The 22,994-nt window shown below is 38.1% G+C and overlaps 1 long non-coding RNA gene across 3 annotated transcripts; it reads left to right on the top strand.

The window, feature by feature from the left end:
* Positions 1-384: 384 nt before the first annotated feature.
* LOC311430719 lies at positions 385-5,735 on the top strand. Of its 3 annotated transcripts, none has more exons than XR_014688972.1 (3): positions 385-509; positions 736-896; positions 3,017-5,735. It is a non-coding gene; the product is annotated as an uncharacterized lncRNA (long non-coding RNA). The 3 variants fall into 3 exon arrangements; XR_014688973.1 differs by having other exon boundaries at positions 393-611; positions 3,020-5,735; XR_014688974.1 differs by having other exon boundaries at positions 393-611.
* The last annotated feature ends 17,259 nt before the right edge of the window (positions 5,736-22,994 follow it).

Raw genomic sequence — 22,994 nt, 5'->3', positions numbered from 1 at the left:
ATCACGTTGTTAAATGTCTTAGTCAAGGACCAAGCTGTGTATATTCATGAAAACCAGAAAGAATTAAATAAAGTACTGTGTTAAAAATGCTGCAAATATAAAAAAAAAATAAGACACTTCAGACCATTCTGGTCATCTGAGTTTGTTGGTTGTAAAACAAAAGAGTAAAGCAGTTCAGATAAATAAGATTGATAACAGGTGCATCTCCAGAGCTTGAACCAGGCACAAACTTTTCCTGTGATTTGTTAAGCTGTAATTAATCAAACTGTAATTAATCAAACTGACCACTTAGCTCTAAACTCATTCCCGCAAAGTTTGAAGCAGAAAGTGTTCAAAAATCATATAAAAGAGCTCACAATGCTTCAACATAGTTTTTCAGTCCATCCCAGGAGATCAGGGGAAAACACTGGATGGAGAAACTGGATGAAGAGCTCTCCAGATCTGTGAATAGGGCTTAGGTTGAGAAAAATGTGCAGCTGTGATCTTTGGAGCATTAAAATGGACCCAGGGTGTGCATATACTGAAAATATGATTTGTCCCAGTGCGATTCTTGAGCCTGACAATCTCCTGGGTGCGCTCTCTGTATGTCCATGGGCTCTGTTGAGCTCTGGGTATGACTCCATTGGTGTTTGGGGGGGGGGAAGGGACCAGGCTGAGGGCAGAGGGCAAATGCCAGCCATCAGAAGGGCTGGAATCTTGAACATTTGTGTGTTTTCTTCTCCTTTCTTCTCTCAGGAGAGGCACAAAAAATAACATCGACAATTCAGTCTCAACTGCTGGCTGTAACATTCATTGCTTCACAGAGGTGGATGGAGCAGCTGACTCAAGCATTGGTTAAGGATTCTTCTCACAGATCTTGGTTCGCATGCCTGAAGTGTACTGAACCACAGTAGCTAGTAAGTGATGTTGTTTTACATAGTAAAAGCCGAGAGTCTAGGAAACGGAACAATATCTTCAAACAAATACTGAAGTGGGAATGGGTTTCTAAAACTGTTCTCCGGATTTTGGTCACCCCCACAGACTTCACTTAAGAACAACAACAGCAAAGTTAAAAGCTATTTTTCTAATTTCTGGTGCGCAAGTGTGCTCATATTCACACACATTGAATTTAAATCCTGGCTAACTTGTAATTCTCAGATAGAGTAATAGACATTTTTAAAGCCATTATAAGTATCATATTATCCCTTGGTAGAAGAGTATATTTAAAGGCAAAATAGAATTATTTTGCTGTATGATTTGGCCACAGATGCTTTCCTGCATATAGGGTGATCAGAAAACCACAGTATTATATCAGACTCTGGGAAAAGACATCTGGGAAGAGGTTTCTAGAAGTAAACATAGACCTGAATGCTGCTCTGCTTATTTCTGGGATCATGGAAAAGTAATGAGGGAGAGTTGGGATGCAGGGAATTAATGCATCGTTAGGAACTCCTGAGAAAAATCCTGAGTGACATTACCAGGGAACTGCTCTTGAAGTTTCATTGAAGCAGCCTGTGGCAACCCTCTTCTGCTGCCCTTAAAAAGGTACAGAGGTTGCCTGGCTCTGTAGCCATTCAACAGTGGTTCATTGTGTTCCCGCACCACTGTCCTGCCCAAGTCTCCTTGTGTCTTAGAGAAGAGGCCAGACTAAGCTCTCCTGAAGCTTTCTGGTTTGGTCCTCTGTAATCCCATCTACAGCATCTGTGCAAGGACCAGCCAAAATCTCACTAAGAGAAAACAATATTTTCTGCAGTGTGGGCAAAAGTCACACTGAGTGGTCTAATTTCCTTAAAGGGCTTGATTTTACATGTCGAAATTCTGGGTGGACAGTGATTCGCAAGCGATGTCTTTCTTATATCCATTCCTACTACAGATTGCCACTTACCAGATCAAAAATGCAATTTTCATTTTTTAAACTTGAAATGCAGAACATAGACGGTATCCCCCCAAGAAATTTCTGCACAAAACAATATTAACTGCAAGGCAGGTCAAATGTTCACTGACACATCTTGACAATGCCCCTTTTCTTTACATTGACTCTATTTGATTAAACTGATTGAAATGCATTTCATACTTGTGCTTTGTCAGTCTATATTTTGGGCTTCATGAACAAAATGATACTAGATTGACTTACCCAGATACTTCACATAGCTTGTCATGTCGAATTAATTAACATTGCTTGTACAGCGTGAGAATATGGAGATTCATCTTTTCATTTCTGCATTTGTTTTATAACTAAGTAAGGGGATGATAAAGCATTAAATAAGTAGTTAATAGACCTTTTAAATATGTTCATTTCTTTAGAAACAGACAATCTATTTTTCAGTTATACATGTTATGTAACATTAATTACATAAAACCAGAAATGTTACAATACTAACCAAGAACAGTCATGAATTAAACTGACTGTTGTTTTCTCTTTTTTTTTTTTTTTTCCTTTTGTCTAATGGATGGAGAAATGGTTAATTACCTACAGAAAGAGATCATAGATGCAATTTCCATTTAGAAATCAGAACATAGAAAATTCAACTAAATTCCCAAAGAGGAGTTTTTGTCCTGAAGAGTCTTGTGATATTGATAGTGAAGTCACTAGAATTTTGTTAACTTCATTTACAACATTATGGTGCTTCCTCTGTCTTACTTATAGGTATAATAAGCATTTGGGCTTTTGGAGTTTCTTCTGACAGCCAAAACCCTTGTTGTTAAACACTATTCTTTAATAATGTGGAAATCCATTTTAGTGCAATTCTTGTTGTACTAGGTAAAACAAGTAAGCATTGTAAAACAATTAGTTTTACAAATGCAATTAGAAACAATGATGAGAATGAACTGTATTTTTAGGTAAGAAGCTTCAAATATGATTGCCATTCAAAAAGATTTAAGATGGTCAAAAACATTATTCTGTGTAGAAACTGTCATTGTTTGTAATTTGGTTCTAAAGCCCATTCCCCCTTTTATTCCTTAGTCATGAGACACATGAAATGGCATTTAAGTCATTTATATACTGGCTCATTGTGCATATATTGCTTTATTTCAGCAGCAATGGAGTCAGAAGTCCAGATGGAAGCTATCGAATCTCTCATTGCCAAAAGTTTGTTCACTGTATTTATAGCTTGCATGCCATAAAAATATATTAATACATTTGAGTGCCTGAGGAAATTTATACTGAAGAGAAGAGAAGAGAAGAAGAGCTAGACAAGGGAGGGAAGGAAGGAAACAACAAAAGGGAGGAAAATATCAAAGGAGACAGGCATAGGTAACAGACCACAGAAGCAATGAAAATCAGTCTACAGGTTGAAGCCAATATGCCTAAGGAAGAATATGACAAAGTACTGCTGTGTGTCAGATTTGTAATAATGCAGCTTAATATTAGTGATGAGAAAACTTAATGATCATCAAGCCATGCTAACACTGGAGTTGCATTCCACCTCATCTGCAAGTGTTATGAGGCCCTTCTTTACCCACAGAAACTGAGATGAGATTCCAGTGCTACAGGCAAACCACCAAGTATTGTTTCTTATTGTGGGAAAATATTTCAGTATTGGTAATTTCCTTTCTGTTAAGTTCATAAAATTGTTCTATTTATACAATATTTGTTTAATATTGTATAAATTCATTTGCTCTAGTCTTGACTAATATTTTCAGTTAAGTGTTTTTCAGACAAGTTATTTGAAATACATTCTTCTCCTGCAACAGCTAGAAACAAGTGCAAATGCATACTTGCTGATTGAGATAGAATACAATTTTAGTAGGATAGATACTTTGAATGATAGCCAGAATTGTTTAACAGGTTTCAAGTGACAGGAGCAAGCAGGTATGTAGTTTCCAGGGCTTAAATAAGCACATCAAGAAGTAAGCATGTAACTTCTAGCTTGATTTATCTACATTTACTTTCTATAAATCTGATTTCTTCAGTTTTCTTCAGTGTTCAAGAGCTGTCTTGTGTGCCATAAATGAGACATCTTTTAAGTTCCTTTTATAGAAACTAAATATCATATTGCATCACTCACACCTACATAGGTTTCACAGACTTGTAACTCTTTTCTGAACTCTTTCCTAATGCCAAACTGGTGTATAGAGACTGGACAGAATCTGAGCAGCAGTTTCCTCAAGGTAGTACCACCTTCTATTGCTACTTGACAGATTTTTACAGAGGACGCTCAAGCACTCTTACCCAGAGACCACAGAGGTTCATATTCAGCTGTTTATTCACTAAATGTTTGACTCTAATTCACAGTCACTTCTTTCCAGATTATTCTTTTTGCAAATAGGTTATTCTATTTCTGAATGTATTGTTTGAACAGACTCAGCCCAGACATCATATTGTCCTCATAACTGATCAGTTCTTGCTCCTATTATTATTTTCCAATCCATATCTACAAAATGGAGTAACTCCACACTCACATTTTTTGCCCGGATGAATGCACTGGAACTACTCAAGACAGTTCCCAATGGTTCACTGCTGTGAGTGCCCCTTGATGATGTTGATTACCCACTGACAGTATTAGAATGAGAACAGAACAGCATTGATGCATGTCTGTGCAGGTGTTGAGAAGCTGTTCCTCCACTCAGAAAAAAAATAAATTTACAGTAGTCCACAGGGTCCTTTACAGGACCACTTATGTCCACCTACTGTTGTTCTTCTGATGGATGTTAAGTGGCACTCACACAGTTCATATTTAATTTCTTGTGTGGACAAATCTGTCTGTTCACAAACAGGATAATTTCTTATTTCCTGAATCTTTTTCATTCAGTATTTAATTTTCAGCCATTAGAATCATTATCCTGTTTTAAATTATTTGTAAAGAAGTCACAAAAAGCAGGCTACAAACAATTCTCCAATAGTCAAAAAAAAATGTTTCATGAGCAGCTCCCATGTCTTCACATCAGCTACTCATCAGGCACCTGTAGCAAACAAACAGTTCAATATATCATGAACGATATTCATTTATGTGTTGTGGTTGAAAGTTTGTGATTGAGTCTCAAAGAACATAACAGGAGTTAATTTTGTGCAAATGAATAATTGGACCACCCTTGCTATCTTCAGTATAGATTAAGTTTGTGTAAACCAACCACATTCAACTGGAATGACAGTACTTAATGGAACGGACTTCATGCTGCATAATTTGCTCAGCCAAAACTGTCTTCTGCTTGAATTGGCCTGTGTGTGTACCACTGAGAAGCAATGCCAATGCCAATCTCTAGAAAGGGTTTTGAAGATCTGAAGACACACAGAAGTTGCAGTAAAAGCAGACAAGCCATGAAATCACTCCTGCAGTCAGAATACCATGCAGTTTGTATAGTACATTTTTGCAGTGTCTAAAGCAGAAAGGAAGTTCCATCTTAAAACTCTGAGTAGGCAATCTGTCTGCCTTCAGGGTGTGAGAAGTGCTATTAGGTTTTTGACTTTCCACTGTCTATAATAGTGAAGTATAAGAACAGGATGTATAAAATTGTACATCCTGGTAACTGGAGTCACCAGAAGGATTTAACACAACAAAACCACCACAGAGCATATAAGCTGAACATGGAGGAGTCACACACGGCTGGACCTCCCCCATCTTGTTGTTCTTTTCTAGTTCCATCAAGATTTCAGCTGCTCCTCCCAGACCATGAATACTAACACCACCAGGAAAAAGGCTCAGTGTTGAAAGTTATTAGCAATAGAACACAGTAGAGCTGCTTATTCAATATCAGTTGTGAATTAATTGGATTGTATTGTAAACAAATTTGAAATCGTTTCAGATTTGGTCTGTCTTCACTGTGTAATATGAACAAAAGTTCATATATTGTGAGCAGTTTACTAGGATACTTGCCTACAGCTCTGTGCAGCAGTTAAACAATCGGTTTGGCATTTTCATAGGAACTTAACTGGTTCCCAAGCCTCTTCAATGTATGTAAATAAAAAAAAAATAATAATAAATACTTATCTCTATTTGTAATGTGCTAAATCCTTTCATATTTCATGGTTAGGCCTCCTTTCTGTGAGATTGCCAATGACAAAGAAGGATGGATTTCAGTAAACTGTCTGCTGCTCCTAGATGTAGATGTAATAGATGCAACTAAAAACAAAATTACAGATTTTTTTTTTTTTTTCATTTAGAAAAAATACACTTAACTTGTAAATCTTGGTGTTAATGTTGTAGCCAAAATGGATGATTTTTTTCTCCTACATTATGAAAGACCAATTAATAAGGTGGTCAGTCTCCTTGCTCAGTTAATATAGCGTGGAGAGAGAGGTTCTTTAGAAACATCGTTATATTGACAAGTGAGGCTTGTATCTGGAGTGCCCATCTTTAAAAAGAATCATATTTTACTGTAGAAAACAAGAGTTGTTTTCTGTGTAGTTTCCTTGAGACTTGCTTAGTTTCTATTACCTTCAATGGTGATGATATGTAAGTCTAAATTAATGTTTTGGCCCTGAGAGAAAGAGAGAAGAGAAATAGAAGCAATTTTATTTCAATGTATGCACAACTCCAACTTATTTTCTTAGTACAGATAAATCTACCAGTCACACAGCTAGGTTTTCTTTCACTGGACACATAGTTTCAAAGAGACTTTTGCCTGGTACTTCGTGGATGACTGAAGAGTTTTTTCTGTGGGACATAGTCTGGTGGATGGAAAGGTGGAAGAGAGCCATTTTATCCCCAGCATGTGTTTATCTTGTTTTGTTCTATCTCCTGAGGTAACAAACACTCTTCTGGCCATGTGTGTTTCTACCTCTTCAGAGGAGTATGGAGGGTACTAAGTTTTCCATCCTTGCAGGGCATGAAGGAGGAAAGAGGGAAAAAGTTATTTCTCAAGGAAGACCTCTCAAGCTTTTTCTGTTGATATGATCCACTCAACAGAAGGATCCCAAGTGTGAAATACTACCTGCTTTGCCCCTGTCCACCTTTACAGTTAAAGCAATACAGCATCTAAACTCTTACTTCTCATCTCAGCTACACCATGGCAGACCCACGCCTATATATCAGCAAAAAAGTATATTAAAAAGAACAGGCAAATGTGTTGACTCTCTTCTCTTTGACATTCCTTTTTCAAACCTCTTTTGATAGTTTCCCCCCAGAAAGAGAGTGAGGAGTGTGCGCAAACACTTGTTCTCCACATCAAGCCTGACTGAACAATTTCTCTGCTATTCTGAGCTTCTGGTGAACTGAAAATTACCAGCTGTACTTATTTGTGACAAACTGTGTGTGTGTGCATGTGCATGTGTGTATGCATGTATGCACGTATGTGCATGTGCAATCTGGGGAAGGAGGAACAAAGAGACGAACAGAAACTATCATATGTGACGAAGGTAAATTCATTTTCATACATACGTGTATGACCCAATCTAGGATTATAATTCTGTGAAATACAAACGCAAGCCTTATCTTATGACTAAAAAGTATTTCTTGGAGCCCTTGTACAAGCACATTATGGAGTGTATGCAGAACAAGGATTTCTCAAAAGCATTTCCTTGCTGAGACAGTTAATGAATAGGACAGCAAACATATAAGTGCAGTCATCATTGCTCAGATTTGAAAAAGAAAATGAGATTGGGTTAGGGAAGAAGGCAGGTATGCTACTTCCACTTCATATCAGAGGATGGCTGGTCCACATCCAGGTATGTTCAGAGCTGATCATTGACTAGCTAATATTGTAATCTTCTAAAAAGATGATTAGAAGCAATCAGGTTAGCAGAGCTTAACTAGCTAACACTCCTCAGCTGATTTGCAGTGACAAACAGTAACTCATTAAGCTGCAGTAACACATTTCCCACCCTTTGATGTCTATACTCTTAGTTGCAAAGTGGTAACAACCTAAGCTTTTTTAAAATCAGTGTTATGTCACCCCTTGCATGTCAAAATAAACCACAGTACCTATAAAAAACATGTGGTAACAACTCAGCTTCCTAAATCCTTGCCAAAAGTTGACTTCAATAGCTGTCTACAGAGTCTGCCAGAATGCTGTCAGCCAACTCATACCATGTGTGCCTTGTAGGGTAGTGGCTTCAAAAGGACATCAGATTTGCCAAAATCTCTCCATCTTTTCAGATGTAATCCTTGCCATCACTCATGAAATGTAGTCACATCTAACAGGAAGGAAATACACAACAGCCATCAGCACAGAGCACACCTAAGAGAAAATAAAGAATGTTTTTAATCCCTGAACAGGAGCACTTTGTGTTGGCAAAATATAACTACCCAGAGTAGAATACATAATAACATCCTGAAATAACACTTTCAAAAACAGTTTCTATGAGTTGTGCTTACCTGGGAACCTGGGAGCCAACCACTGGGTGCTCAGACAGTTAGCTGAATCTCATAATTGATTTTCTCAAAGGACTTTTATAATATAAACATACTGTGAAAACTGTCTCTCTTCTGAATATCACTGTCCAAGCAATCTGTCCCCACAACAGTGCTGCTCTTGCAGAAGGTCTCTCCTCAGAGGCTTTCTAATTAAATGAGGCCTATCTTTCACCAAAACTTGCTGTTCTGGGCAGGGAGCTAGACAAGAACTGCAGACTTTGAAAGGCAAAGGTGTGATTGTAGTTGCACCATAATCATAACCAGATTGCCACTGCATGTGTACAGAAGAGCTCTGCACTATAATTGCAGCAAGCCCACTGCATGTGGGACGGGTGATCTGTACTACACAAGCACAGCTGAATTGCAGTAAGCATACAGGAGACAAGAGCCCTTCTACTTTTAGATGTGCAATTTGGAGGCCTTTATTTTATCTAACAGATAAAACAGGCTGGCAAGAATGCAGACCATCAGTATGCTTACAGGTCAAGAAGACAGTCTGAGAGATGGCTCACTGCAGAATCCATTCTATGGGATTTAGGGGATACAGTTCTTGCATCTTTTGTGAAGTCAGAATCCCAGGAGGATGGACTAGGAGGAGATCACTGATGAAATCAAAAAGAAATCTTATCACCCCCGTTACCACTGCTATTTGTTCTATGAAAGCAGCTCGGGAGCCCACAAGCCATGAAGCACTATGGCTTTGCACATCAAACTGATCCAAAGGATCAGATGGAATTTCACAACTGAATGGGCCAGTGAGCAAAAAGAAAGAAGAGACATCCATCTCCAAAGAGCTGGGCTGAGGCTGGGTGTGAGCTCATTCCACAACAAAACTCTAACAGCAGAGCACGCTGTGTGCCCATGTGTAGGAGGAAAGCTGGCAGCAACACCGTCAGTGATGGCACGATGTGCACTGGCCATTGGGGAGGGGTGTGTGGTTCTTTGGGGGTGCAAACAGCTGCAGCAGCACACATGGAAGAGAAGTACAAGTGGTTAGTGGAGAAATCCCCTCTCCTCCCTTTGTCATCCACAATGATTTATGAACCTCTCTTCAGCCCCGTCCTGGTCTTTTCAGTGAAAGAATCCAGTTAGCTTTCTCATAATGGCAGAAGTAATTAAAAAGGGGATCAACTTCAGAGGAACATAAAACACACACAAAAAGTCTGTCTCTTTAATGATATCCCCTACATCCTTTACTGGCGGGGATTCTGCTAATCTAATACCTGTTAATTTTCTTTCTAATTAGGGCTATAGCTCACCAGAGGCTGTTTTATACTTAATTTGTTGGGGTTTTATTATATGGCTCAACAGTCAGCCAACCATTGTATGCATCATGTGATCCTGGTTGAGATCTTTCAGGCATTACTGCACACTGAGGCCCTTGGAGAGAACGTGCCACTACAATTTGTGAGTCACCCGTTCTTGCTCTGCCTAGGTCTTGTCATGTGTGTGCTTGTCAGGATTCATCTCCATCTCCATTACCCCTGGGGCAGAAGTCATAGTTTGTTTCTGCTCACTTGTCTGATTTTTAGCAGATCATATTCCCATCTTCAGAACCCTAAGCAAGTGCCATCTTTGGAGAATTTAAGGTGGAATTGTAACTGCTGATCAAATTCAACTCAAAAACATCTTTAACTTGATATAAAATATCCCCAGTTCAACCACTTTTTAAGGCTGAGGAAGACTGTTATACAAAGGAAAATAATTAAATTAAAACATTCCTTACTGTTACCAAAAAGAAAACTGTTTTTGTTGTTGTTCTTGTTAACTGTTTCCCTTGTCTTTCTGTCATTTTGTTACATATCTACTTCCAAAATTTTAAAATGAAGATGAGGGCTGAGGCAGATTTTATTTGTCTGAAACACATCTGAGATCTTTATTAATTTTATTTTGCCAGAAATCTTTGCAAACAAATTATACATCATTTAAACAATTAGCTGGGAAATCATCAGGAGAAAAATGAGGGTAGATCACAGATAAGGAAAGTCCATGGCACCTTACTGAACAGAACTCTATGGCACAATGCATATAAAAGAACATTTCATTAAGCTACCATAATCTGGCCCAAGGAACTGGCTTTTTTTTTTTTTTTTTTTTTTTTTTTTTTTTTTTTTTTTTTCCTTTAGGATGTCAACTTCTGAATTAACAAGGGTATTAGTATAACATTTGTTCTAAATTGGTGACTAAAGGTCACCAATAGCTGCCAAATAGTAAACCTCATCATCCATCTACCTCCATGAATGCCATAAAGAAGGGCATTTGAAAGTGCACTTGGGAAGTTCACAGCAAAGTATCAGCAAGGAAGGTGGCCTTCTATCTACTGTACAGATGTACAAGATGCCGCTGACAATTCAGAAGAGCAAGTGAGTTATTTTTCATCAGCCATGGAAGAATACTTGTTCTAGGCACAAATAAATGAGGGTACAAGGTAATGAGTTGTTCCATTTCTACCCAATGTAATAAATCATCAACAAATTAAACAACATATATCATCTGAAAAACATCTACTTTACCTCCCCATGGAAGAATGCAAAACACAGGAAATCAGACAACCCAAACTTGACCAGCAAAAGCTCACAAAAATGAAGGATCTTCAGATGGTGAGAGGTATTATAGAGGAGATGTGATGTTACAACTGTATTTTTCTGAACATGCCCCGGCAGGCCCAGGGAGATCTGTGGAAGGGAAGTCCTTGCACAACAGGAAAAAATAGTGAGGGTGTGCTTGCACAACACACATTTAAATTATGCATCACAGGTCACCCAGTGCTTGGTAGGCCTAAAAACTTCTCAGAAAGACAACAAATACACGCATGTCCACTGGGAGTCTTCAGACAGAAGTGTTCAGATTCTTGACCAAGAAGTCTCTAACCCAGAGGCTGCCAGAACTACAGAGGAAGGAAATACGGAGGGAGGAGTCACTCCAGAAATGGTCTGTTCCTCTACTCTTCCGCAGGCACCTGCTGTTGGCTCCTCTCAGAGAGAAGATGCTGGGCTGGATGGAACTTTTCTACACAGAAAGCCATTCCTTTCCTCCCTACACACTTGCCATGAGCATTCCCTCCCACCTTCAGCCCCATTTCCACATGCTAGTCCAGTTCCTGTCCTCCTTAAGAGAGACTGCAAGCATCAAGAGACATTACTGCTGATGCGATCATCAATGACTGTTACTGAAAATCCATGCAGAAATGTGTGCTGTGCACAGGGAAGCAGAGCTAAAATATCCATCTCTCCTTCCCTCTCTCCCTTCCTCCACCTGTAACAGAAAGTCAAGGAATCTAAGTACCACTATCTCCTGTCAGAAGGCTATTTACATTCCTTAGGGAAGAGGTTAGCTAGGGCAAGCCATGTCAGAGTGGTACCCCTTGCATGAGTGCACCCATACCAAACATGCAAATACTAACATGTCCATGTAAGTGCCTAATTTTAGCCAGGGATTTTTAGATGTGCAAGAATGAGGGAAAAGGTCACATTTCATTTCATGTACACCTGCTGGACAAAATCACAATGCTTTGCTCCATCTGGCTAACCTTCCTCACAAGAGGGACAGAGAGAAGGTCAGGTAGTGGAAGCACCTCAATATTTTTAAGACAAACTGCAGCCTTGCATCTCGTGGAGTCCCAATCAGTTTCCAGCCTTAATTCTTTTGATGTAAGGAGCAGTGGGCGCCAGCTGCAAGTCAAGTTTGTGGTGACAGGGTAGGTCCAATATGAAGCCAGAAACACAAGTCAGGATCAGTCCTGATATAAAGAATTGTACACAATCTCACAATCATTGGGTAATTCCATAGTGAAAAGAGTGGTCCAACATCAAACTAGGAATTTGGTCCACAGGTCAGGATCCAGCCAGCTCAACAGGGCACACAGACAGGCATTACTGCATCATAGCTGGAGACAGAGACAGGCACACCTACAGCATAGCTTGGGTAGGGTGTAAGATGTAGTGGAGCCCCTGAGCAGAGGCTGTGGGTTGGAGAAGCCATGTGAGGCTTGCCAGAATAATTATGTCCCATTAATGCATTCAGGACTTTGACACAGTTTTTCTAGGAGCTGTGCTTCAGGAGATGTGACAAAGCGCCAAGAGACTTTGGCCTGAGCCAAGTAGCACCCAGCAAAGTAACAAGACCCAGCTGCTCCAGCAGGGCTAATGCTGCAGCAGTGTCAGACAGGCTCAGCCATTTCCTGTCCCATAGTTTTGCCTCAGAACATTTGAAAAACAAACAAAATAATGGTTAGGACCAATCTTCAGTGACTATGCTCAAGAGAAGAGGCAGCTAGCCAACATGACATTTGCTTTCCTCACACCCAGAAAAGCCAGCAGCAAACAAAGTCTTAAGGGGGACAAGGATGGACATTAATGTACTCAGGTTGCACTGGGCTGAAAGATGATCACTGTAAAATTTAGCGCGAAGTATTATCTTAATAGAGTGTTTTCATAATGTATGGTTTCAATGCAAGAGCACAGAGCATTGCTTTTGAATTTCTCAGCTTTTGTTGTTTTTGAAGTCAACCTTAGGACTCTAATCATGACGTTTTTTTAATTGAATTTCTCTACTAGAAAACAAGTAGCTGGGCAAGCACTGGAACTAATGCAGCCTAATTTTAAATGGTTTTGGAACTAGGGATAACTGGCTTAACCCCACTTCTTAACCTTGCTATTAATGACCAGAGAAAGGAAGCCTACTCAGGAAGGAAAACTTTGCTGAGGAGTAGATAGATGCCCTGTTGTCTAGAGCCATTGACTCTGAATGAAGCATTTCCTTTGGCTGGACATTTACAACTACTCTTTTCCAACTGGTATCTCTGATAGATAACAGGCAGCTATTTTCCCTTCATGAAGATAATCACTCTTTTATACTCTGGGCCCAATTTCATGAAGCATCTAGGAGCACAGGACACTCAAGGTCTCTGGCTCTCTATCAGATCTTACCAAAACTGGCCAGGTCATACAAAAGACATATGTACATGCATAGAAAGTGAGAGAAAAAGAATGCAGGATTGCATGAGTCTCATATCTTAGAAAAGCAAGTAGAAAAGAAAAAATGTGAATCACAAGATAGTCTCTCTAAGTCATGTTCACAGGAAGATTGAAAAAGCTCTGTAAAAACAGAAAAGTGGAGTGTTTTTTTTTTTCTTTTTTGAGGGGATATGTAAAAACAACAACAAATAAGATACTCATATCTCATATTTCCTTGTAATACATAGATCAAAGTGTCTGCAGACATTGAATAACTTACACCTTAGTCTCCGAGACAGAAAAGTAATGACATTTACAAAATGGAATATTACAAAGGTTTTGAGTCTTGTGCAAGATCAGGGAGTGCATCCACTGCAGAGTTGAGAACAAAACCTGAGCTTTAATGTCTCAAACTATTGTAGAGGAAAAATTATATCTTTATTCTATTGCTCTTTCAATAATAGAGCAAGAAAAGAGATAATAACATGGGTATTGCTTCATCACATCTGATGAAATAGAACAGCAGCCAGCTATTTATTTCAAATCTTTGTGGATTAGGGAAGATAGGAATAATTCCTTGGCTTTTTCTTTTTTTTTTTTTCCCTTAGTATTTAACTATAAAAGAATGATATGAAAGAACATCTTTTGGTATTTCCTCATGCTTCACCTCTAAACTAGAATAATCCTCTCCTTCCCAATTGTTGTGCATCATATTATAGAATATACAACTGGAAATGTTCACAGAAATCAACCTAGTTCCTCCTTTTAACTCACATCCAGCAATACCTAAGAGATACTTGCCTAAAACAATGGCCAGTGCCTCTTTTAATGATGGAAATCTAACAGCTTTTCAAGGAAATATAATTCAGTATTAGAATACTCTTTAATGTTTTGTTTTGTTTTGTTTTGTTTTGTTTTTCCTTGATTAGGCCCTGAATCTCCTTCACTGTGGTATAGATCTATTGTTTGCATTGTCTATTTTTAGATCTGTTGTCCTATCCATTTCAAATGCTCCAACAACAGACTACTCCTTCTTGCATTGGCATATCCGGGGAATATTTCTCCTAACCTCCTTTGGAGTTCTCCTCTTCAAACAAACCTAATTCTAAGATTTATTTATTTATCCTTCCTCATCACAGTCTTCAGTTACTCTTTTTGATCTTTGCAGAGTACCCCTATTTGGTCTACATTTCTGAAATTTGTTTCACAAAATGCTATGGAACACTCCCTCTGAGATTGATCTATATCAACACTTTTTTTGATATTTCCAGATGATTTCTTTGGTTTGGTTTAATCTTGCACAAGCTCTGGTGGTGTGTAAAGACATGCATATTTAGAGAAAGAAAAAAAAAATCAGCAAATTAAATTAAATTAAAAACCTAGTGTGGGAGCTTGTGGGGCAGAATTGCAGTGATAGACGAATGGGTTATTACTAGTAATAACTAGAAGTTAAGAAAACAAAAAATTAATCTCCTGATTAAAAAATTTCCTCCTGATTGGTGCCTTCTATTACTGTCAGCATTAACGATGCACATAAACTCCTTTAGGATCCAAAGACTTTCCACACATCCTCTCACAGTATCCTCCTATCCATCTCCTGGTAGAAGCCAATCTCCCATTCCCAGTGTGACAATACTTGCAAATTTCCTTCAAGTGCAAGTTCTTCAAGTGAATTCCTGAAGTTTGTTCTTCCAGCTTTGCAAATGAGTCCAGTGTGACCTTTTAAGGAACAGAACAACAGTGAAAGCTCCATATACTCATTTCAGCTGGATCATGCTTTTGATATTGATCAAGAACTACCTTTGCAAATAACAGAATAAACACTGAATACCCTAATACTTTTTTTCCAAGTTTAATTTACGTAAGTCTCTGAAAAATTGTAGGAAATTATTATGTCCCCTGAAACAGTTATGAAATACCTGCTTTTCCAGGAATCCAGCAACTCCAGCAGGAATTTTTCAAGACACCTATGTTTTAAATCAATGAAAAATATTTGGAAAATACTCAGGCTCAACAAAATCTTAACTTTTAAAACTTTTTAACTTTTAAAACTCTTTTTCATTGAGAAATTCCAGACTATCAAGTGGAACATTTGACCTCAAAAGAAGTCATACATGTCCATATACAGTTCCTTTTCAGAGGCAGTCTTTAGCCAGCAGCCTGGTGTTCTCTTTGTCTCACTTCAAAGCTGTGGGGACACCATGGAGGGAGATGGATGAAGCCAGATATTTGTAATTCAATTCTAATAACAGCATAGTGGTAATAATTTTCTGATTTTTTTCAAAAGGCCTGTGATTTTTTTACATCACATTGCCTTAAACATGACTTCAATGAAAGCCTAGACATTTATGGCTACATTGAGTTCTCTTCCAGTAAATCCCCTTCTATTCATACTACAAGATCCATGCATCTTTCATGGTGGTTTTCAGCCAAGATAAAAAGAACTATTGATCTTCCAGTGTCTTGTGTATTGTGTCTTTCTGTCTTCCACTCACTTCTTCTACTATCTCTTTCCATAGTTTCAGATTCTTTACCTGACTGAGGATTAGGCCCTTTGACCATACCTACATTACATATAAAACAGCCTTTGGTGAGCTATAGCCCTAATTAGAAAGAAAATTAACAGGTATTAGATTAGCAGAATCCCCGCCAGTAAAGGATGTAGGGAATATCATTAAAGAGACAGACTTTTTGTGTGTGTTTTATGTTCCTCTGAAGTTGATCCCCTTTTTAATTACTTCTGCCATTATGAGAAAGCTAACTGGATTCTTTCACTGAAAAGACCAGGACGGGGTTGCAGAGAGGTTCATAAATCATTGTGGATGACAAAGGGAGGAGAGGGGATTTCTCCACTAACCACTTGTTCTTCTCTTCCATGTGTGCTGCTGCAGCTGTTTGCACCCCTGCACACCTAAAGAAACAATTGCCAGCTTTGCACAATAAGTCTCAGAATAACAACGTGCAATATTTTTCCAATCAACAGAGTGCTATGGCTCTTTCCCTTTTGGTAACATAAGCCATAGAGCAAGGCAGAGGAAAGAAATTCTTTTGAATCCAAGCAACTTCTCATTGCCTTTACTTTTTTTTTTTTCTTTTTTTTTTTTTCTTTCCTGATTATATGGCATTCATATAATGAATTTACATAATACTTCTGCAAAAGGAGTTATATGTTCTTTGTAACTCATATTTTGACTGAAAAATTATAATCCTATCCATTTATTCCCATACCTCTACCAGAAAGCATCAGTAGACTGCAGACCTTAGCTGATCCAAGATGGTGCGTCAGTAGCTCAACACTTAGCAGAAACTGCTAGAAACGATCAGTTATTGTCAAAAAGTGACTGAAATGCTCTTCTAGAAATTTTTTTATTTAGTGTTCAGAAATCTGGAATAAATATGGGTTAGACTGTCACAGAGTAAAGAAATTGATGCCAGTTAGTCAAATTCTTAAACACATCTTAGCAACATCATCTGATAATAGAGGACAAATATTTACAAATTCAACTCTCCCTTTCTCATGTTATTGCCAAGAAAATGCAAACCAAACCAAAAAAATCCAGTGGGTAGCCCTACGGATTCATCATTATGTATAACACATCTCACACCTCCAAAGAAGCACTGCTTTGTTGAGGTCCAACCTTCATACCAAAAGTGATTTAAAGGTAGGTCTAGATGTTCTTAGAGGACTTTTCCAACCTAAATGATTCTGTGATTCTATGATTTGTGTTCAGAGCTCAAAGGAGGCAGTGCAGTGTATTGCTCATTTCTATTCATTTCTGTGTTTCACTATTCTATGGTAAAATCCTGGATCTAATGAAGTCATTACAAACCTGTATTTTTAAATCAATACTACTTTTTTATTCAATGTAAATTGTTTCTATGTATTTTGGCATCTTTTAGACTCCCATAAACCAATTGAATTGGTTTTCTGTCTTAGTCAAATCTATGGAATCAAAGAATAGAATCATAGAATGTTTGGAAGGAACCTTAAAGACCACCTAGTTCCAACCCCCCTGCCATGGGCAGGGACATCTCCCACTAGACAAGGTTGCTCAAAGCCCCATCCAACCTGGCCTTGAACATTTACAGGAATGGTACATCCACAGCTTTTCTAGGCAACCTCTTCTAGTGCCTCACCATCCTCATCATGAATAATTTCTTCCTTAGGTCTAAATTGCTCCAGCACTTACCACTCTTACTCTGGGGGCCCCTGTGCTGAATGCAGTAGACTACGTGGGATTTCATGAGAGCAGAACAGAAGGGTAGAATCACCTCCCTTGACCTTCTGGTCATGCTTCTTTTGATGTGGTCCAGGCTACAGCTGGCTTTCCGGGCTGCAAGCACACTTTTCCAGTTCACGTTGAGATTGTCATCAACCATCACCCTGAAATCCTTCTCCTCAGGGCTGCTCTCAAAACCATTCTCCACCCAGTCTGCATTTGTGCTTGGGATTGCCCCAATCCAGGTGCAGGACCATGCACTTGGACCAAGCACTTGCTGAACTTCATGAAATTCACAGAGAAACCAATTCAAGTTCCAGTCTAAGTCCAAACATTCAGTTCAAATTCAAAAAGTTTGACTTGGTCTTCAAGGACTTAATTGTCTGGAAATTCTTATACGTATATGTCCTTATAACTAAGGAAAACTTATTTATGCTAGAATAGAGTGTTCTCAAGCTGCCATCTAAGGCTAAAATTACTCTCCAAGGAACTGAGTATCATCACAAATCTCATTCCCTTCTAAAAGGCTCTTTGAGTTTACTTTCAGTAATATGAACAACAACACATATTTAAACAAACAAACAAACAAACAAACAGAACCATTTTAACATAATGGGCATTAAAAACAAAAGCAATGTCAGTAAAGCCTTAGTAAAGTCAATGCTAATACTAGATAGTGCTACAGCAAAATTCAATTCAAAGCTGAAAAAAAATATAACTGCTCTTTGGAAAGTCATTTTATCTTGAATAACCTACATCTAGCAGTGACTTTACAGTTGACATAGAATTTGAAGCAGCAAAACTCTAATGCATGTGATGAGATGTGGGACAAAATAATGATGCAAAAATAGAAGGACAAATATAACTAAATATGCCACTCGGAACACAGAAAGATGAGGCAGGTGTTGTTATAGTTGTCAGCTTTCAGGTTCTTTCTCTCTTGAAACTTTCCAAATCACATCTTGATTCTTCCTTAAAAAGCATGGAAGAGCAAAGTAAGGAGCAGCTATCAGACATTTGGTTTTAAATCCATAATTCCAAGTGGTTTGAAAAGCAATCTAAAAATGCTGCAGATCAGTTTAGGGAAAAAGAAAAAAAAAAAAAAAGTTTTGATTTTCTTTTCTTGCTCCAGTATAATTATGAAAGATGAGTTTCTGAAGAATTAAAACCTTAGATAAAATATGTAAAAATAAAATTAAGTATATTCATAGAAATGTATCTAAAACAATTTCACTGGTAAACAAAATAGTCTAGAGGAAATTTTAGCATGAGAGCACTGAGTTTGGACTTATTAATGAAGTCTCAGGGGCAAAAGTATCCAACACTGTGTTGTTTTTGTAAAGACTGAAATGAGAAAATCCACACCATTGTGAGTGTGTTACAAAAATAACCACCACTGGCAATGGAGAGTCAACTGACTTCAGTAAATTAGGGAAATATTGGCAAACATAAACCTTGACCTCTAGCAGTGATATTCTCATTTCAAGACTTAGAGGTCTACACACATAACCACCTATTTCTGTCAGAGTCTACTCTGCTGCAATCCATCCCTGGGCAGACGGCCAGGGCAAATCTCTCCAGCACAGAAGCCCCACTTAAGCCATGGGTTTAACAGGAACATAAATGAAGGGAGTGGTTGGAAATAACCTGCCCTTACAAGGCAAACATATTTCAGGATTCCCAGGCTACGGATAAAAGGCATCTGTAAACATCAGAGTCCCTAAGTCCTGCCTTTCCACATCATCATCTTCTCTTTGGAAAAGGAAACCTTGAGCAATTTCTGTGACAGGAACAGTTGCAAAGTAGGAAAGAGGGCTTTTAGTGGTTTTGTTTTTCTTTAAACTCTCCCTCTATGTCTATACTAACGGTAGCTGAGCGATGGAGCACACTTTTTTTCCAGTTCTGCACAATGTGAGAACAGGGGGATGTGCACTCATAGAACCTCTTTTGCAGATGGTGAGGTTTTCCTTGATGCCTTTGTCTTTTCCGCTAGCTCATAATCTGCCCCCTAGCTTCCCTGGAGCCAAGGAGATGAGGATGATCTTTATATAGCTCTCCTCAGAGACTGGGTGAATCACAGAGTAACATCTAATCCCTCCTGCACTCCACAACTATATACCATCCCAGCTGAATATCAAGCCACAGAAAATAAGTTGCAGTTTAAAATATAAAAATCAGGCAGAAGGAACAAGCATGGTTAGAGTAGTTATCAATTTCCACCATTAAACTCAAACTGAAAAATTAAACAAAGCAAAGGTAAGAAAACAAAACAGAGATGGGCAAAGATGCAAAACCTCCCTAGGAAGGTCAAGATATCACATTCTTTATTTTGGCACCTGATTTTTCTTCAGTTTTAAATATATGTATATTCTAAAGGTGAAATGAAATTCTAAAGATGAATCTACTGCATGATTTTTATTTTATTTTTTACTGGAGAGGGCAAGCAGCCATGGTTTTTTAAATCCTTGGCCACCATGTTTGGTATCTGAGCTATATCTCATGTACTGTTTGTCTTTTCACGCCACTTAGAACAAATCCCAGCTGGCTGGAGTCCTAGCCCTGTGGACTGTGAGTCATGGATATTAAATGACCATCATGTGAGCTCCTGCATGCTGCCGTGCTTAGTGTATGACACTGTAAAGTTGTACAGTATCTTATCACAGAAGATCATCAACATGAATATACAGTTTGAGCAGGAACACTTTCATAACAACATGAAATTAAATTTTTGTTTTAGCATGCAGTAAGCAAAGGGTAAGGATGTGTGAATTTGAAGCAAAGGTACAATGTTTCCTTGTTTTTCAGGGGACCAGTAAGCTGCTGGTTCTGGCAGAGTAGAACTGGAAAGAGAATGGAAAGATAATGTCTGCAATGGAAGATCTTGTTAGAAACTTTACGTCTCCTCAGGTAAATCCCGCGGCAGTCTTTTCAGGGGGTAATTATAACCCAGTCCAGTCTTAGTGAAGTATCCTACCAGCAAAAGGAACCGAACAAAAACATTTAAGGGTACGTCTATTGGGAACTGGGACAAATTCCAGGATTGGCTGAAATACTACTTCAAAAATAAGACTTAAAAAAAAAAAAAAAAAAAAAAAAAAAAGAGAGAGAGAGAGATTTTTTTTTTTTCACTAATATGATGTAGACAATCCTTGAAATGGGTGGTTTCAGTCTAGAAGTAGCCCAAATTAGAAGATTTACTGAGTAATGCATTTCATGCTAATCAATGCCATGCAAGAAATCAGGACTATAAATCAGACTGGAAAAATCTTTGGGCAAGGAGGAAATATTATTTTAAAAAAATAGCATTATAGCATTTCATACCTGGATTAGGAAGTTTTATTCCATCCTGGTTATGAGTTGGGTAAATTCCTGCCATCAGCAGTAACATGAAAATCCATTTCAGAGAACATAGACGAAAACCCTGTAAGAGTTAGCTACAAGAGAACATTTCCATCTTCACTAGCGTGAGTAAGTTACTCAGGAAGAAAATTCCTGTTATCCAGTAAGAACTGTTACCCAGTTATCTTCTGCAGGTTACTATGAAATTATGTACTGCCGTCAAAGATGCATGTGAGTCTATAATGCTTCAATTTTCAGTCCCAGCTCCATTAAAATGACTTCTCTTGCTGCCAGTTCCAGCTTAGATCTGTTTTTCAGGTTTGCAGTTGTTTTTCCTCCTTGCAACAGCTACCAGCTTCTTCCCACTATCCCAGCAGTTTCCCCTACCTATGCTTATATTTCTACCACATCATAGCAGTACAGCTAGCTTAGGTCAGCCGAGCCAGGCATTCATAGCTTGCACTTTCTAAGAATTTTCAAGCACCAGGCATTTAAAATGGATTATGTTTCTTGAGTGAAGCATTGAAACCTTTTCATTTGAAGCCTGTTCATGGGCCAAAAGAGACAGTTAAAACTCACTACTGATTTTCAGTATAGCAGTTAAGGTTTTTGCAGAGATAAATATGACTGGAATCAGATGGGGAAAATTTATTTAAATTGATCCATACATCATCAAAATGACCATTATTAAGAGATCAACCAGTCATATCAGAGAAGATTAAAGCTGTTAATGCACTGTATGCAAGTTGCCGTGACTGTCAGGAAAAAAAAAAAAAAAAAGAAAAAAAAAAAGAAAAAAGAAAAAAAAGTTAAATACAATGTTGGGTAGTATTAATAGAAACAACATACAAAAATACAAGCTTCACTAGAGATAACTCCAGTCCTCCACTCTATATTTTAAATATGGAGTTAAATAGTTTTAAATATTTGAAAAATACTATAGAACATCTTCAACTGCTGAAAAGCTTTCAGGGAAAGAAAAGACCAAGAGAAAGCAGGATTATTCACAGAAGTACAAAGGGATACTAGATGAGAGATAAATCAGCCTCATTAACCCATTAGGAAGACCAGGAACTAATAAAATAAAGTATTAACATAAAAAATTAAGATTGAAAATGAGGGAAATTTTCGTAACTATATGAATTCAGAATGAAGCCAGCTGCCAATGCAGAAATGAGATGCCAGGAAAAGTTATGAAATTAATGTCACTGAGGATATTCAAGACACCAGCCTGTGGGGAGTCACTTCAGCATAATAAAGTTAGAGCTTTCTGGAAGCAAAGACATGAACTGGAGAATCCACTACCTTGTAACTCAGCAGATCCAGAATAGCTTCTTTAGCCAAACTATACTTTGTCGCACATTGTCCCCATATACTACAACCCAGTTTTCTTGAAATGCATGGCACAGACCAACAAGTATGCCGAAAACAACCTCGTAACATGGAAACAATGTGACTGTGACAGCAAGGCTAGTCAGAAATGCTGGGGTATCTGAGTAGAAGTCATTCATATTTTTCCAGCTCCAATATTTCTTTTTAATTTCTCTTGCTTAAGTGAAAGCATTTAAAAACTGTTTCTTGAAAACATACTGCAGTAAAATCTCTAAGGGTTTTTTATGAATAGATGTGCCTTGTTTCTAGGAAGGATTAATGCTTTTGTGTAAGGGTTGGAAAGCAGTTATACAAGCAAAGGAAAACAGAAGTCACCATTGATCTCTCAGAGAGATTGCAGGCCTGTCAGACTGATTTTGGTGTTTGGAAATAGAAATATTTTCTTCTTTTCTTTCCACAACTGTGATAACTGTCTGTAAGCCAATGTACAACTGAAGTGTATCCAGAAATCACAGCATTTGCAATAAATGCACTTTAAAATGGTTATAATAGCAAAATATACTGAAAAGCTTGAAATCTGCATGCCCACAGGGCAATATAGCACTACATTTGTGATTTGATGTCACAGGCATGTAGAGTTATTTAGTTTATAAATACTCTTCAAAGAAATATTTAACTTTTCTCTCTGAGAAAAACATTAAACCCTACCTCAGAAAACTGTATAAGAGGAAAGAAATTGGGGTTGAGATGGCCATGTTTTGGTTTCCAGTCACTGAAATCAATTCCACTCCACATATTTATTCCAGTCTTAGGATCATAGCTCTGCTGCAATCAGGCGTATTTTATCCTTTATAATATTTGTAACATTTCAGAGA

Source organism: Aythya ferina (genome assembly GCF_964211825.1).
Source record: "Aythya ferina genome assembly, chromosome: 2".
Taxonomy (NCBI): Eukaryota; Metazoa; Chordata; class Aves; order Anseriformes; family Anatidae; genus Aythya; species Aythya ferina.
Note: the sequence above shows the minus strand (reverse complement) of the source record. Positions and strands in the feature narration are given on the sequence as shown.